The sequence below is a fragment of the Typopeltis vanoorti genome, chromosome 9, assembly GCF_054136105.1.
Source record: "Typopeltis vanoorti isolate ZY-2024b chromosome 9, IOZ_Tvanoo_1.0, whole genome shotgun sequence".
Taxonomy (NCBI): domain Eukaryota; kingdom Metazoa; phylum Arthropoda; class Arachnida; order Uropygi; family Thelyphonidae; genus Typopeltis; species Typopeltis vanoorti.
In genome coordinates, this window is record NC_143557.1 from 79,645,376 (window position 1) to 79,661,990 (window position 16,615).

General features: G+C 32.5%; 1 protein-coding gene across 8 annotated transcripts in view; it reads right to left on the minus strand.

Moving 5' to 3' along the window:
• LOC150103183 (uncharacterized) overlaps positions 1 to 16,615 on the minus strand; it is a 167,124-nt gene that overhangs the window by 92,702 nt on the left and 57,807 nt on the right. The window contains exon 1 of one of the 8 annotated variants that reach the window (XM_090397554.1): positions 5,377 to 5,396. The exons of the other annotated variants lie outside the window; for them this stretch is intronic. The gene's annotated coding sequence lies outside the window, so the exon portion shown is untranslated. Of the gene's footprint in view, positions 1 to 5,376; positions 5,397 to 16,615 lie in introns of those variants that run through there. 8 annotated transcript variants of the gene reach the window in all.

Below are 16,615 nucleotides of genomic sequence, written 5' to 3' on the forward strand. Positions count from 1 at the left end.
TAAAATTAAACAAGTACTAAAAATAACCCGACAAGTTTCGCTAGTCGTAAGACTAACATCTTCAAGGGTAAAGAGATCTAATAGTTTAAAGCACAAACTATAAGAAATTACAAAAAAACAAGTTCATTTGTTGGTATTATGAACATCAAAAAAAGTTCGTTAAAAAACTGAATAACAGATCTATACAACCGTTGATACGTGTTAGTTGGAGACAATGCTATTTGTTGTCGCGTTCTGTGGTTCACTGTCACTCTGTCTGAAGTGGGTAAATTTTTAATAAACGATGACCAAACTCAATTTAAAATCGAACCTCGGTTTTTGTTGCATTGCATAAGAATTTTAATCATATTTGCTGCCTCTTTGAATTTTCTTGTGAAACAATTCTTATCAATATATATAGGACATGTTTGTTCTATCCCAGAGTACATCATGACCAGTAGAAGCTGTGTGATATGTTAAGCCAGATTTATGTTCTCTCTTCTTTTGTATGTCCTTTTGATGTTCGCTCATGCAGATTTCCCCCGATCTCGCTGTCTGGCCTACGTAGCAGATGCCACAGGAACAATGAATATAATAGACCCCTAGTTTTTTCACTGGGTGATGTGGGGGTTTCAGAGGATGGGGAGATCTTAATATTTTTTTCAAGTGGCAGGAAAGTCACTTTTATGTTGTACTTGTAGAGTAATTTGGATAATTTATCTATTACATTCTTGATATAAAGAAGGGTGACTGTGTTTTTGAAGTCTTGGTTATTTAAGTTTTTTGCAGGTGCTATATTGAGAATTTTCTTATTGTGTAACCATTCAGTTGTAGGAGCTGTGTTAAATATTGTATTTCTTCTTTCAGCTTTTCTTCTGTACTGGGGATGTATGCTTTATCCCAAGGTTTTCATTAGGCCTATTTTTTTGCTTGAAGTGGTGGTGGTGTGAGGTAGCATACAGAAATCTGTGTTTATTGGTTTTCTATTGATGGAGAATGATAACCTGTTTTTTTCTTTCATTTAATTCTATAGGATGTCTAGGAAAGGTAGTTTTTTTATTTTCTTTCTTTTTTTTTTTTATTTCCGAGTTTTTTATTTTCTTCTAGTTCCAGAGTGAATTTTATGTTTGGATGCAAGTCATTGTACAGCTCTACAAACATTGCATAAAAAACATGTTCTTCCTTTACCAAGATAAACTCTGGGAACAAACAGGACTAGCAATGGTTAACCCCCTTTCACCAGCTCTAGCTCTACATGGAAAATTTTGAAAATAATGCTTCACAAAACTAGCACATCAAACCAAAAATATGACTCCGCTATGTGGACGATATTTTCATCATTTGGCCAGGAACAGCACTAGAATTGACTGCATTTAAAGACTATCTTAATAACTTACATCCAAACATAAAATTCACTCTGGAACTAGAAAAAAATAAAAAACTTCCTTTCTTAGACATCCTTATAGAAATAAACAGGTTATCATTCTCCATCTATAGAAAACCAACAAACACAGGAAGATTTCTTTATGCTACCTCACACCCATCATCCCAAGCAAAAAAATAGGCCAAATAAAAACCTTAAAGGATAAAGCATACAACATCCCCAGTGCAGAAGAAATACAATATTTAACACAGATCCTACAACTGAATGGTTACACAACTAAGAAAATTCTCAATATAGCACCTACAAAAAGCTTAAATAAACAAGACTTCAAGAACGCAGTCACCCTTCCTTATATCAAGAAGGTAACAGAACATAAAAGTGACTTTCCTGCCACTTGAAAAAATATCAAGATCTCTCCATCCTCCGAAACCCACACATTACCCAATGAAAAAACCAAGGGTCTATAATATTCACTGTTTTTGTGACATCTGCTACATAGGCCAGACAGGGAGATCGGGGGAAATCTGCATGAGCGAACATCAAAAGGACATACAAAAGAAGAGAGAACATAAATCTGGCTTAGCATATCACACAGCTTCTACTAGTCATGATGTACTCTGGGATAGAACAAACATGTTCTATATTGATAAGACTTGTTTCACAAGAAAATTCAAAGAGGCAGCAAATATGATTAAAATTCCTACAATGCAACAAAAACCAAGGTTTGATTTTAAATCAAGTTTGGTCATCGTTTATTAAAAATTTACCCACTTCAGACCTCATAGTGAGAATGAACCACAGAACATGACAACAAATACCATTGTCTCCAACTAACATGCATTAACGGTTGTATAGATCTGTTATTCAAATTTTTAATGAACTTTTTTGATGTTGATAATACCAACAAATAAACTTGTTTTTTCGTAATTTCTTATAGTTTGTGCTTTAAACTGTTAGTTCTCTTTACCCCTGAAGGTGTTAGTCTTACGATTAATGAAATTTTTGTCAGGTTTTTTTTAGTACTTGTTTTATTTTAAAAACAGTTCTCTAATAAACATGTGGTCACAAAACAGAAATATTTCTATTGAACTTCTTAACCACAGAAACTTATGCATTAACAGTAGTCTACAATTTATCCAACTTTAAAAAATGACTCTTCAAATTAAACAACCATTGCATGTCACATCTGACTTGTGGTGGAGCACCATGTAAATGTTCAATTATCAGAATTTGCCATTCTGATAACTGAAGGGTTGGATAAATGGTAGATATCAAATATTTACTGTGTTAGTGTACCATATCCTTTAAATATGTTTTAATATAGTTATACTAAAAAAAAAAAAAAAAAAAAGGCGGCTTTTTTTCTTTCTGGTGGCACAGAAATTTGCTACTTAAGAAATTACAGTCAATTTTCACCACAGGAATAGTTTGGTATAGTGAGTATTTTTAATATAGCATCGTAGTCATGATGTTTATGGGTCTTTTCCTGAGTTGGTTGAAATGGCGTTTACTATCGTGAGAGTTGACCACGTTCTTGTTTTTATCTTTTACCCATGCACGAGCAAAGGATAAAATTATGGGGAGGTTACTATCAAGACTAGTCTGGATACCTCTACTGTTCCTCTGGAAAAATCCCTACTTTCAAAGTAGAGATTCTTCCCATAATGTATGGCAACATACAGTCAATTCTCACTATGCCAAACGTTTATAAGAAACTGCATGAAAAGTGTTAGAATAAATTTCTTTTAGAGGTTACTGTACTATAGATTTTTTTTTTTTTTTTTGTCAGAATTTTTCAGCAGTTTTAGAGTGATTTTTGTTATAGAGGAATTAGATGGCCATATGTCTGAAATTAAGTATCATGTGCATTATGGTATACTGGGATATTTTGATGTGAAGGCAATATAAGTAGCCTGATCTTTAAGATACTTTATATGCAAACTTTTGCTTGGATAAAGCAAAAGTTTGCACATAACTTATCAGTTACATTTTGATTCATAATAAAATTAACAAATGTACAATTATCTCATCTGAAGTAGTGTAATATGATGATACCCTATTTTGTTACATGTGTTATGAAAATATCATCTCCTTTAGTGATTTAGCTCTCAGCATTTCCACAAGTCTAATTCCTAATTCCCACTGATGAAACCACAAAGGTTAAAACTAATCTGAGTACTGATGATTTCTATAATGCAGAGCAATATAGTCTCCAAAAGAAAGCGAAGTGTGCTGTATGTTATGGGATTTTGAGACATTCTTATATGGAGGTAAGCCTGGTCATGAAGGTATAATTTAATGGAATCTTCAGATAAATCAAAAATCAAATCAAAAAGGAGGATTTTGACACTATCATTTCCTCTTTACCCCACTAGAATTTTCCATATTACATAATGAAAATTCCTTTCCATGGTGAACAAGAGATTATGGCAACAACTGAAAGTTGTTATTACAAGGTATGTGTGTGTGATGCCACAAACATTTAATGAGGAAAAAGCCAAAAACAAAGCCAGGACTGGTCTTCTTAAGGTCAATCTACCGAAAGCAATTTAAGGAATATTATAGTAACCAAGACATTACAAATTTGGTTGGACTGCTTATTGATAAGCAGAAACTGAAAATTATGATTCTGATAAGAAAAAGATATTCATTTTCAAGTGTTATAGATTTCTTCAGAGTTTAGAAGTGTCTGCTGGTTTTTATAGGCTCAATGAGATAGTAAAAACATTACATGATGGTTCAACTTATGAAACAGCAAATTATTCTTAGGATCCATTATTACAGAAAAAAAAAAAAAAAAAAATCCGATTCTTTTACTAACATATTAGCTATTACTAATTACATCAAAATTAAATTTCATCATTAATCAGTGTGCAATTTTTTTTTCCAACGAGTAGTCTTTGTTCTGCCATATGTAAATTTAAGCATCCGAAGAATTGAAAAGAATCACAAAACTTCTATACTGTTTTCTTAATTAATACTACTCATATTAGTTGAGATTAGTTTATATATATATATTTATATATATATATATATGTATATATATATTAGTTTACGGCACGTTATAAATGCAGTAGTTATTGTCCAAATTGTAAAGTCACGAGTAATTATTAAACTTATGACAATATTTGTTATTCCTACAAATGCAGATATCTTCATTGTAGAAACATACTTGCATAATTTTAAGGATTAACTTACACCTCTTAAGAAATATTTTCTTGGGGAGTGGGGTAAAACAAGTGATCTGTAGATGATTTGGTTTCAGACCATATGATAAAACAAACAACTATTACACTGTAGCTCCAATTGTTTAAGGATTGCTGTGAGATCTTCCTCAATGATACACTGGAATCTATATGATGTCAGAGGTCATCATCCACAACAGAAACTTTTTGAAAACTGCAATCACTGTACTCTCCCAGTCACATTTATTGATGAAACTTTTCTTAGCTATGGTAATCAACAATGCAATGCATTTGGTTTCTGTTACACTGCATTTGGTTTATTCTGATGATGCCAGTTAAAATATTAGATGTAGTAATTAAATTTTACTTTGTAGATAGTGGAACTATGTATCAGATTTTATTTGAAATTAACTTTATTCAATTATTACCTGGGTTACTGTTAGCATCCCTATTCTATTGAGGTCAACCTAGACAAAGTGCATTGCTATATAAGAGTGCCTATAACTTAAAACAGAATATCAACTGTCATGGGGGAAGGTCAGGATTTCTTTAAAAAATAAAAAAATCAACATTTTAACCTAGAATTCACTATTCTGACCTATAAAAAAAAACCACGACCACAAAAGTCCAAACTGGAATAAAATTAGGCATTTAAAAAATAATCCTAATTTGCCTGTTATATTTAATGTAGTAAAGCAACTGTGTTTTGTAACAGCAGTAATTAATAAAAGTAATTAAGTAAATTGTAAACAGGAAATAAAACAAAATTAAACTGGCATTAAGTTTAATAAGAATGTAAATTTTAGAGTAAAATACATAAAAAATTACCCATTTGTTGCATCTGAATCTCAGCAGTTTTTCTTGGAATTTTGCTACAGTGATGCAGCTGGATATCCATGTCTCATACTTTTCAGATGTATCAGTTTTAACATTTTTCATTACACACAAACTTGTGAAAATTATCACACCACATTCCTCTGAAATAAGGTTTTATAATTATCATTGATTTTACTATATCAATACATAATTTCTCTCCATCTGGATAATAAATTCACTAAACAGAAATCTCTTTCTAATGAAGAAATGAAACTAGGTAATCTCAAAATAAATTTCATGGTGGTTTTCATATTCTCAAACAGAATGTTTTCATTATGAAAATGATGGAAAATTTCTTTTCATATATCATGAACAGAAATCGGATGATTGTTCCAAAATGGAATTTTTCTTTCATTGTAACAAAGTGTAGAATTCATTAAATAAATTAAGTTGGTCCATAACTTGCACTAATATGGACAACAATTTATAATTGTTAAGCTAACGATGACATTTTCCCACATTACGGTTTTATTTAGTGCCTCCAAGAGATGCTTGAAAAGAGGAGCCCATTCTCATCTATATTCTATTATTGTATTGCAGAATGCATTTATATATAAAACTTGTTAACGGTGTCAGAAAACCATTACTAATCAAATTATGCAATAACAATGACAGGTAAATATTAATTTTGTCAATAAATATTTTAGTCTGAGCTCTTACTTCAAATGCTGATGCAATTGCTTTCTCCCTGAATTACAGATGAAAGACTAATCTGTATAGCCAAGAAATGTATTAATAAAGCAAAATCAGATTTTCAAAAAGATTATTAATGTGGTTGGGCATTTATCAATGGAAGAAAAATATGATATTATATAAGTATTACTTTTTCCAAAGCAGGCAATAAAGATAACGTTTCTGCTGAATTCTAACTTTAAGAGTTTTCTATTCTTCGTTAAAAACTTATTTTCCATGGTGAACTGAATGTGTGGGTGAAGGCTACTCTTATGGTATAAATCTGGAAATGTTAATCAATGGTTGTGAGAATACTTTGAAAAAAGTCTACTTGCAAGCAAAACTGCATCTTTGCATGACATTGTATGTATAATGTGGGCTGCCCATTTTATTACAATGTTAATTCTTTTTGTAGATACCTATGTTTCTGCAGATAAATTAGTAAATTCCAACACTTTCATGGAATTTACAAATTTATGTGGTTTCTGGTAAATAGTGATGAATTAAAATTAGTATTAATTATATTTTAATATCTGGAGCTATCAACTAGCAGAGTGAAAATTTTATCTTGCTTTAAATATGCTAATTACTTGGTATATTGTCAATAGAAAAAGGGAACACACTCAAACCATTGCTTATGTTTTGGTTTGGGAGAAAGAAAACTTTGTCACAGTTTATTATCATCATCATGGTTGTACAATCACTCAATCAAAAACTGCTTTAACAGGCAAATTAGCAATGACTATTTCTTCTTCTTCAGTCCCATACATTATCTGAAATAACTAGTTTTTTAGCTTTAACTTTTGCCAATTGTAGCTTGTTCTTGTTTTGATATGATGCAAAACATCTGAACACCTCCCCTTTCCATGTACAATAGAAAATTATGCATTACATATGGTGCACTGAATCATTTCAGAAGCACATTCTTCATTTGCTGATTCATTAAAATCACAACTTTTAGAGTTGACTATTGATCTTAATGATAAATTTAAATCCCGTTGTAATTGGAACAATAAATGGCAACTTAAAATTATATACAAGTGTAATACAACTCTATAATAGAGATTATTAACAGTGTTAGTAATACATTTAATTATCTGTGTTGAAAATATTAACTTTTCATTCAAATATGGTTAATACCCTTTCCATGTGGTTGATACTGCAATGGGAAAAAAACTGTTTGTCATGCAATAATAATATTACTGTTGACTTTTATGCTTAAAAGAAAAAAGGCTAATATTTTGATAATAGAAATAAATGCATAGATCACCGACTAGTTATTAAAATATAACAACAACAACAGCCTATTTTTGCAAGAGTTAAGTGCAGTTATTCATGCAGTCATTCCAAGATGAGCTGTTTTCAAAAAAAAAAAAAAAGCTCATCTTGAAAATCAAATACTGAACATGACATATTGGTGTCCCAAAACAGTGTCTGGAGATGCTGGGACAGATAATATTAGTATTTCCATTTTTCATTCCTATATAAGTACTTAACCAATATCCAATTTTTGAGTTTCATTAGAAGCAGGCCTAATATTCAAATCAGTTAGAATGGAAAATAATATAACTTAAAAGTTTTTTTCTAGCAGAAACAAATTTGTGTATTTTACTTGTAAAAGTATGGAATACAGGTACCTTTGGGATTAATAAAAATTGCAATCCATCAGCACCAAGAATACACTGTGAACTGCAGATTCATTACTTGAGAAAAAGTGAACGAAAAGCATATGGTGCAGATATTCCAAGGATAGAAAAAAATTAGGATTTCATGGAAGGCTCAAATTAGAGGGAGTCATAAAATTATCTAGTTGTTATATCCTTAAAAATTAAAAAAAAAAATGATATGGGAGAAGAATACAGAAGATTAATATCATGAGCATACAAAAATATGTTCTGGAAGCAACTGCAAAAAGCTTGGAAACAGAATACTATAAAGCACTATAAAAAGAATGCAAGACAATAGATAGAATAATGGAATTGAAAAAAAAATAAAATAAAATAATGAGAAACGGCAACAAAAACAATGGCAAATATTAATGGAAAAATAAATCCATTTCATTTCAGAAATGAAGGATAAAAAAAAAAGGCTATCACATATGTGGAAAAACAGCTGGAATAGTATTTAACCAAAAATGCTCAAATACAAAGGGTATAAAAATTTTACACTGACAGCACAAACATAATTCAAATTCTAGATGATTAGAGAAGAGCTCATAGTATCCACCATACAGCAAAATAAACTGAATTTGAAAATCAGAGCAATGTATTCCAGGTAAAATTTATGTAAGTTTATCTGAACTAAGAAAAACCACGAGAGACAAACCTGTAGTGGAACAAGATGAATTTAGACAATGAGGAATTTTAAGGAACAGATTTTTACTTTAAGGTACATAAGTGAAAAATCACTAGAACATAAAGATCTGTAATTTAGAGCTCTGATAAAGAAAAAAAAAGATGTGCACAATGTTCAATTATGTGGCACAAATTATGTAAAATAAGATGTAAGGAATGGGTGCATGATATTATTGTTATTCATGATCTACATGGATCAGTGGTGGAAGGAAGCAACAATAAACCCAATATCAAAATCGCAATACTAAACTCTGCTTTATTTTATGCAGATGATGTAATACTCATAAATTAATCCACTCTTTAGAAAAAAACTAAAAGACTTTAGGAACTAAATGAATAACTGAACTTAATTTGGTATGAAAATCAACAATAAAAATAAAACAAAAAAGCTAAAATTAGGCAGGAACATGGAAAATATGTAAGGAATGGGTGCATGATATTATTGTTATTCATGATCTACATGGATCAGTGGTGGAAGGAAGCAACAATAAACCCAATATCAAAATCGCAATACTAAACTCTGCTTTATTTTATGCAGATGATGTAATACTCATAAATTAATCCACTCTTTAGAAAAAAACTAAAAGACTTTAGGAACTAAATGAATAACTGAACTTAATTTGGTATGAAAATCAACAATAAAAATAAAACAAAAAAGCTAAAATTAGGCAGGAACATGGAAAATATTTCAGCTATTTTATAACAATTTTTAGTAAAGACTGCAAATCAAATATGGGAAGAGATAATAAGGAAAGCTCATATTGTAGGAGTAGTTGAATAATTTACATGTAATAAGGAGGACATCAGCCAAAACTAATGTCCTCCTAAGTATTTAAGCCAATTATAACTAATATGAAAATATAGTTAGAGAGGGTGAAAAAACATCAGAGAATGGAACTGAAAAGTTGAGGAGTGAACACATACCAGAAATGCAGAATGATTAAAAAGGAAGATACTAAACAGGACCCTGACACTACTGCCATGGAAGAATATGTGAGCAAAGCTATCTAGAAGGTGTGGCCACTTAAAACTGAGGTCCTGCTATCCCAGAAACAGGATGTTGCAGAACAGTGTTAAACAACCAAAGGGAGAACAAGATCTAGGAAGAGTAATGTGATATATAGTGCATCAGAAGAATAAGAACATTGAAGACCTGACAAATAACATGTTCACATTTTGAAGAAAACTTGATGGGAAGCTAGCGATATCAATTTAATTATGCGGTGCAATACCAGAAGAGTATCCTGTACATCTTCTCTTAAGGGCATATCAAAAAATGAAGATATTTCTTTACATTTGCTTCTTTTTTAGATCCTAAAACTACTGATTAAAAAAAAATCAGAACTTAAGCTTTTGCTTTCAGAATCCAAATGAATTGAGTATCGAATATGATTAGTGACAAATGCAAGCACATTTCTTTATCATGAATTCTATTTTTGTGATTTAAAACTTGAATGATGCAGGCATGTGTTATACATAAAAAAGCAGCTGATTTCTCTAATTTCATCAGGATAACTTTAAACTGCCACAAATTTTTGTGAGGTTTCCTTTTGTATTTAACTAACAGTAAAAATTTCCTATAATAAAAATGACATTCACAATTTTGACTGCTCATTCAAAGAATGGTACGTTAGGCATGGCCCTTGAGTTTACTCATGCAGCCTATCAGATTCTTTCATAAATCAACATGTCAATGTTGGCAAGTTAGTTTTATTAACTAACCAGATCTAATATCTTAGGCGCATTTTACACAATGTGTAAACACCTATTTGATCAGTTTGTCCATCTATTTGCAAGTTATTCCTGTAGCCAGATGGGTTGAATTGAAATTCTCACAAAAATCTCTCTAACTCAAATTTTCATATCAACTGAACCGTTTGAACCATGTCCAAATTATATACTACAAAACTTCACACTGGGGAGAATTTAATACTCTAGATTTTAGGATATACATAGAATATGAGATGATTCAGCTTTGTTCAATCACCTCTGCTTTCAAAATTTGGCAAAACAAGTTACACTGCCATAATCCCTACTAAATAGCTGGAATTTAATGAAACATCCCTACTAAATTTTATCATTTCAGTTTGGTTTACAAATGGTCAAAAACAAAATTATATATATATGACATCAGACCAAAAATAAGTATCTTTTTTAATAACTCACACTAACCTTTGATTTTTTTTTTTTTCAAAAGCATAACAGTTCGAGGACACCCTTTGAATTTCATAAAGTTGTAGCATCATAATAGTTCTTGCAAAAGTGGAATTACCAATTAAATATATATACACACAGACAGACAAAGAAATTAGCACACCAAGAAGGAAGCATATGATTCAACTGAAATTTTATTGGTGTAATGATACAGGTGAGCGATGTACATGGCAAAAACAGAGCTGAAGGACAATTAAAGGGATCTGTGGTACGCAATCTGGTCATCATCAATAGCACATTGCACTGCCTCGTGCAGCATTATGCTGCAACACCATTCGGCATGGTGGCGAACAGAAGCTTGATGTTGTCCTGCAGCAGGCTGGCCCACACGTGTTGGAAGCTGTGCTCCAAATCCCGGATATTGCGGCACGGTGGGAGCTGGCGTTTCAGCTGCTCCCAAACATGCTTGATGGGAGAGAAGTCCGGGAGCGGGCAGACAATGGAAGCGTCTGTACATGACGTAGGCAGGCCTGGGCAACCCGAGCTGTGTGCGGACGGACATTATCCTGCTGGTATAGCGCTCCTGGTATCCCAGCCAGGAATGGGAGAACATGGTGGGGGGGGGGGCGCGTAGGATGTCATCCACATACCGCTGCCTCGTCAATGCATCATGTACCATTACGAGGGATGATCGGCTATCGTAGGCTATGGCTCCCCACACCATAATGCATGCAGTACGGGAGGTGTGGCACTCGATAGTGAGGTCGGGATTGTGTCCTTAACCAGGGGTCCTCCACACCTGGACACGATCATCTGTCCCCAGGACGAAGCGGCACTCATTGCTGAAGATCACACGTCGCTCTCGCCTGGCACCACTGCAAACGGAGTTGGCGATGTTGGGGTGTTAATGGGAACACACATAAGGGGTGCTGGGATCGTAGATTCGCCTCCGCGAGGCATCGGAAAATGGTTTGTGGGCACACAGGAGCCCCTACATCTGCCTGTATAGTGGATCTGGTCACTGTGGGATCCCTCCGTGCTTGCTGCACGATCCGTCAATCCTCTCTAGCATTGATCCCCCTGATCCCACCAGTGCTGGAAAGTGTCTACAGCTCCTAACACTGTCGGATGGTATGGTCAGAACGGTTCATGTGCATGCCTATATGCCGCGTCGACCACCCTCCGGTTTCCAGGCTGATGATCATGCCTCTGTCAAAGTCCATAAGTTGCTTAAATCAAAGTCTCTGGCATCTACCTGGCATTATTGTCACTGTACTCTAGCTTGCGCCGGCCGGTGCTTTTCGCTTTAATCGGCTATACGCCAGCTTTATAAGGCTGCCGGTTCGTGCTTGCAGCACCACCGCAGGAGGGTGTGTGGGCAGGCACAATCGCACCAAACTTGGATCATTTGCATATCACCCCACACAATACCTATTTGCTTAGTTTCGCCATTGTACCATGTTTTCTTCCAGGTGTGCTAATTTCTTTGTCCATGTGTGTATATATAATAAAAATTAAAAAAAAAAAAAATCAGTGGCAAAAAACTGTTCTGTGTGTGAACAATTATAAGAGCCTGTTGTGATGTGCATTGGATCATATAAATATGCAGCAGTGCAATGAACAATTCTTCCTCTCTCAAACATATGCCATATATATATATGTATGTATGTCTTCTCTCCTGCTTGGAATGTTCAAAGTTATACAATTCTAGTATGACTGGATGAAATTTGTTATTTATGATTGCTATTAAAAAAAATTATCAAATCTTTCAATTTGTTTCATTAGGACCGTTTTTATCTCGAATCATGCCCTGCCCTACTATTGTTCTGCGTAACAATGCAATTACAAAATGAACCATTTTAAAATTGCTTCCAATTCCTTATTTGTTTCAACTGAATAGGCAGGCAAATTATTCACAAACTGAAGTGACAAATTTTGTACATAATAATTAGATGGGAATGATTAAGGCACTGAAAACAGTGCTCTGAGAGATGCTTTCACAGTAGGAAGCCTACCTCTCTTATGTTGACCCATCTGAAAACTATTACCACCAAGACTACTGCACAAAAAAGCATATGGTAATATTTAGGCCAAGTATTCTTAGTGAACTTTCAAAAAAAAAAGGTTATTATTGTTCCTAACTTGCTGATGAGAACTTATATTATGGGCTTTTAAATCCAGCAGCAAATCTAATTTAAAATACAAATTAGCCAGAGCCATCCCAACTCAGAAAGCACTCAATTTCTCAAAACTTTAATATCCAATACCTATTTTTAAACATGTCACTGATCTGTTACATATGACAAAAACAAGCAATCCATGTAACAGAAAATATATATGACTCAGTGAACTGGAGTTTTCCAAGTATTTACTTTCGTACTTAAGGACAAACAGGGATTGTCAATATTAGATTTTTTTTTAAGACAAATACTTGAATAATTAAGGAAATATAATCTATATTTCAGCTCAGTACTCTAGGAAAAGGCATATCAAGAGAAAAGCTAGTCAAAATATTACAGTTACATGGTATAAATGAGACTAGAGAGAGAGAGACACATATAGCCCATATGTTGTGTAAATTCGGCATCTAAAACAGTTTCCACATGAAATATCTTCATGATTAATCTACTTGTATCTAGAGGCTATAATATAATTTTTAATCTGTGGTAAAACTTTCAACATTATCTCCAACATTATTCATGATACACATGAATCATATTATGAAATGAGATAACTGAACATTTTTTTTGTTTCCCACAATAAAAGGTTTTAAATTGCACATCAGTACTGTGGGCAGCCTAATGAATACTTTAAATTATTTTACTGATTTCTTTGCATATACTGATTTTTTTAGATAGTCCAGTAACTCTGCTCTAGAGAATAAGCATGGAACGTTTTGAAGACACTTCAGACCTCCAATAAGCAGAGCAGTGGTCTCATACCAGATGATGATATTCATTTGACCTTAAATATGAACAAAATGTACAGTTAAATGGAATTGTCAAGGAATCAGATAACTGAGGATTTAGTTATTTGAGAGATGGATAATATAATTCAGAGATCACTAAAACTCTAAAAAGGTAGTTGAAATATTAATAAATTTAAATTAAGTTATGAAATTATGAATTATACAAGTAATTCCATCTTGTTTTTGTCTGTTTCATGTATAATATAATTTTTAATCCAGCAGTAAACCTTTCCCAACCATCTCCAATCTTATTAGTGATTTATAAGAAAGAATTATAAATAATTCTGTTTTCTTGTTTACTCTTTATTTTAATGTATTCAAAATTTTTATACCTCGATTTAATAACTATAAAATAGTAAAAACACTATAATAACACAGTTCATGGGGAAACAGGGACAGCTTTCTATTTGTTATATAATATCTGGGAGGCTATAAAGCATAAGGTTAAGCTCAAACTCTAGAAAACAGCTCCAGAATTTATTGTGAACTTTAACTTCATTTTTGTAAAGAGGTTGGAACTTTAAAGGAGTCTATTTTTCTGATAATATATCCACTAGCATTAGCTGTCACTTGAAACAATGAGATTTTAGAATAAAATGATGTTGATAAATTAGGGAACATTATATGTGTGTTGCAATACTGCATACACACATATATATATATATATATATATATATATATATATATATATATATATATATATATATATATGCATGGAACTATTTCAGATGTGAATACAGTAACTGATATACTCCAAATACACAGCTCAAGACTGCTCTGAATGTTTTCAGCAATGTCTTAGCACTCACCATTAAACTATCAAAATGTAGATAAGTCAATATTTAAGGTGCTCCACACACCAACCATTTTTAGTATTCAAATACAATCTGAATATCAAGATAACTCGCAGTAATTTGCAATGGGTAACAATATGTTATAGCATTGCATCAAGTGAAATTATACATTGTTAACTACATTCTGTAGTATATCCAGTGGTGAGCTATGGAAATTTCAACAAAGGGCTTACATCGCCGAGCAAAAAAAGCCTAACCTAGCCCTTATAATACTTATATTGCGACTTTGTAGAGCTCCTGACAGATATGATAATTCCTGTAGGATATCAATCGTTAATGCTAGATCTTTTAAAAATTCCAAATTGGGAAGTCGGTTTTAAAAGCCCTTAGATTTATCGTTTGATGCAAAATGCTTGCATAAAGCTGGGTAATTTCTCCACAAAGTAAGAGCAGTTCGTAAACTGCAAGCTGCCCATCGTAGTCCAAACACACGGCCTATCTTCAAAATTTCGATACCAAGGTCTTTTGCAATTGTATTTAATTCTCGTTGATTTTTTGATGATAAAAAGCATATAATTTATCCATAAATATTTCAAAATGATTTATTTCTTTAATGTTTTTTATCGAATCATCTAATGCTAAGTGTAAATGATGAGCACAATGCCAAATCACAAAGTTGGGAAATTTTTGTAGAGGTTTGATTGCCAAACGTGATTTGTTTCCTAACATTACACTAACTCTCAGAACAAAATGCAATGAAATGATTTTTTTATATAGTTATCAGAAAATCCATATGAATTTAAAGTAGCAATTGTAGTAGCATGTATACATTACATGGTGGTATTTTCTAGTTATAAGATTATTAAACAAGATGACAAGGGGCTTGCAAATTTGAGAAAAATTTAACAAAGGGCTCGCACGAGCCCCTTATAGCTCATCACTGAGTATATCCCAAACAACGGGTTACAAAACAAAAGATGCAAACAGATATCAAAGTTCTCTGATTTGTTACTGCTGATTATCAGTCATTGGTGTCAAATTGAAACACTTTGATATCTGCTTGCATCTTTGGTTTGGTAATATCTGGTGACAATGCCATCAGTATACAGCTATTCCATTACAAATGTGATGTTCCACACTACATTACTAAATTCATTCCACTCTGTAAAAATTAAAATGTCTGAATATTGGCAATCTTAAATGCAATATAATGTTAGCATAGCCCAATCAAAGGTGAAATATCAAAGAAAATAAGATGTCATCTGTACAGATAAATCCAAAATTAACTCCACAGCTTATCCATAAATTATATAATGCTGTTTTTCAGATTTCACTTTCGACTCCCAAACCAGATTCTACACGTGCAATATGTAGTATGATGGATTCCTAGTCAATTACAAAAAGATTTCCTCTTACCCAAAATCATGTATGAACAAGAATAAGACTGTATAACCTGATAATGTATTTCTGAGACACAAAAGATTTCTCAAAAACATAAATGGACATCACAGCAAGAAAGTACTAACTTTACTAAGTGAATTTTTTTAAGAAAAAATTTATACAGCTACTGTTAGGTAGACCTATCTTCCTCCAAAACTAGTTATTTGGATCGTTCAGATAAAAGGTGAACTGAATAAAATATCTAAATGTTATTAATTAAAAAGCAGAAAAACTGATAGAACCATTCAGGTTAGTCTATTGTCTCTCAAACTCCTGCCTTCCATTTTCAAAGTGAACTGTAACCCTTTCCTATATATATTCTATGATTTATCTCATTGGTTGGTTGGTTAATTAAATTTGAACCTGGTTTAGATTACCATGTCCTAATTTTTGCAGTCTTAATCTTTCTAAGCCTAGACTCAGATTGTTGCTGTCACAGTAAAAATCTTAGTATAATAAGTATTTTTTTTTTATGAATATTGATATACTGTTCACATCTTGTATTATTCATTTCTATAAATTCTTAGTTATCTCATTTAATCATGAGACCTTCATGTCCTCCATTTTGTATAATTATGCCTTTACATAGTCATTCATTTAGACTGTCTTAACCGAGATTAATTTTCAAGCTTTCATCTATGTAGTTTCACTGGGATTTCTTTTTTCTTAGTTGTACTCAATCCAACACTCACTATTTGTAATTCACAGATCTGCCTTTGGATTCATGGAAGTAAGAGATCAACCTGAAAGTTTTGATTTGTTTAACCTAGCCAAGAAAGTGACTTTCCAATCACATTTTAAAATTTTAA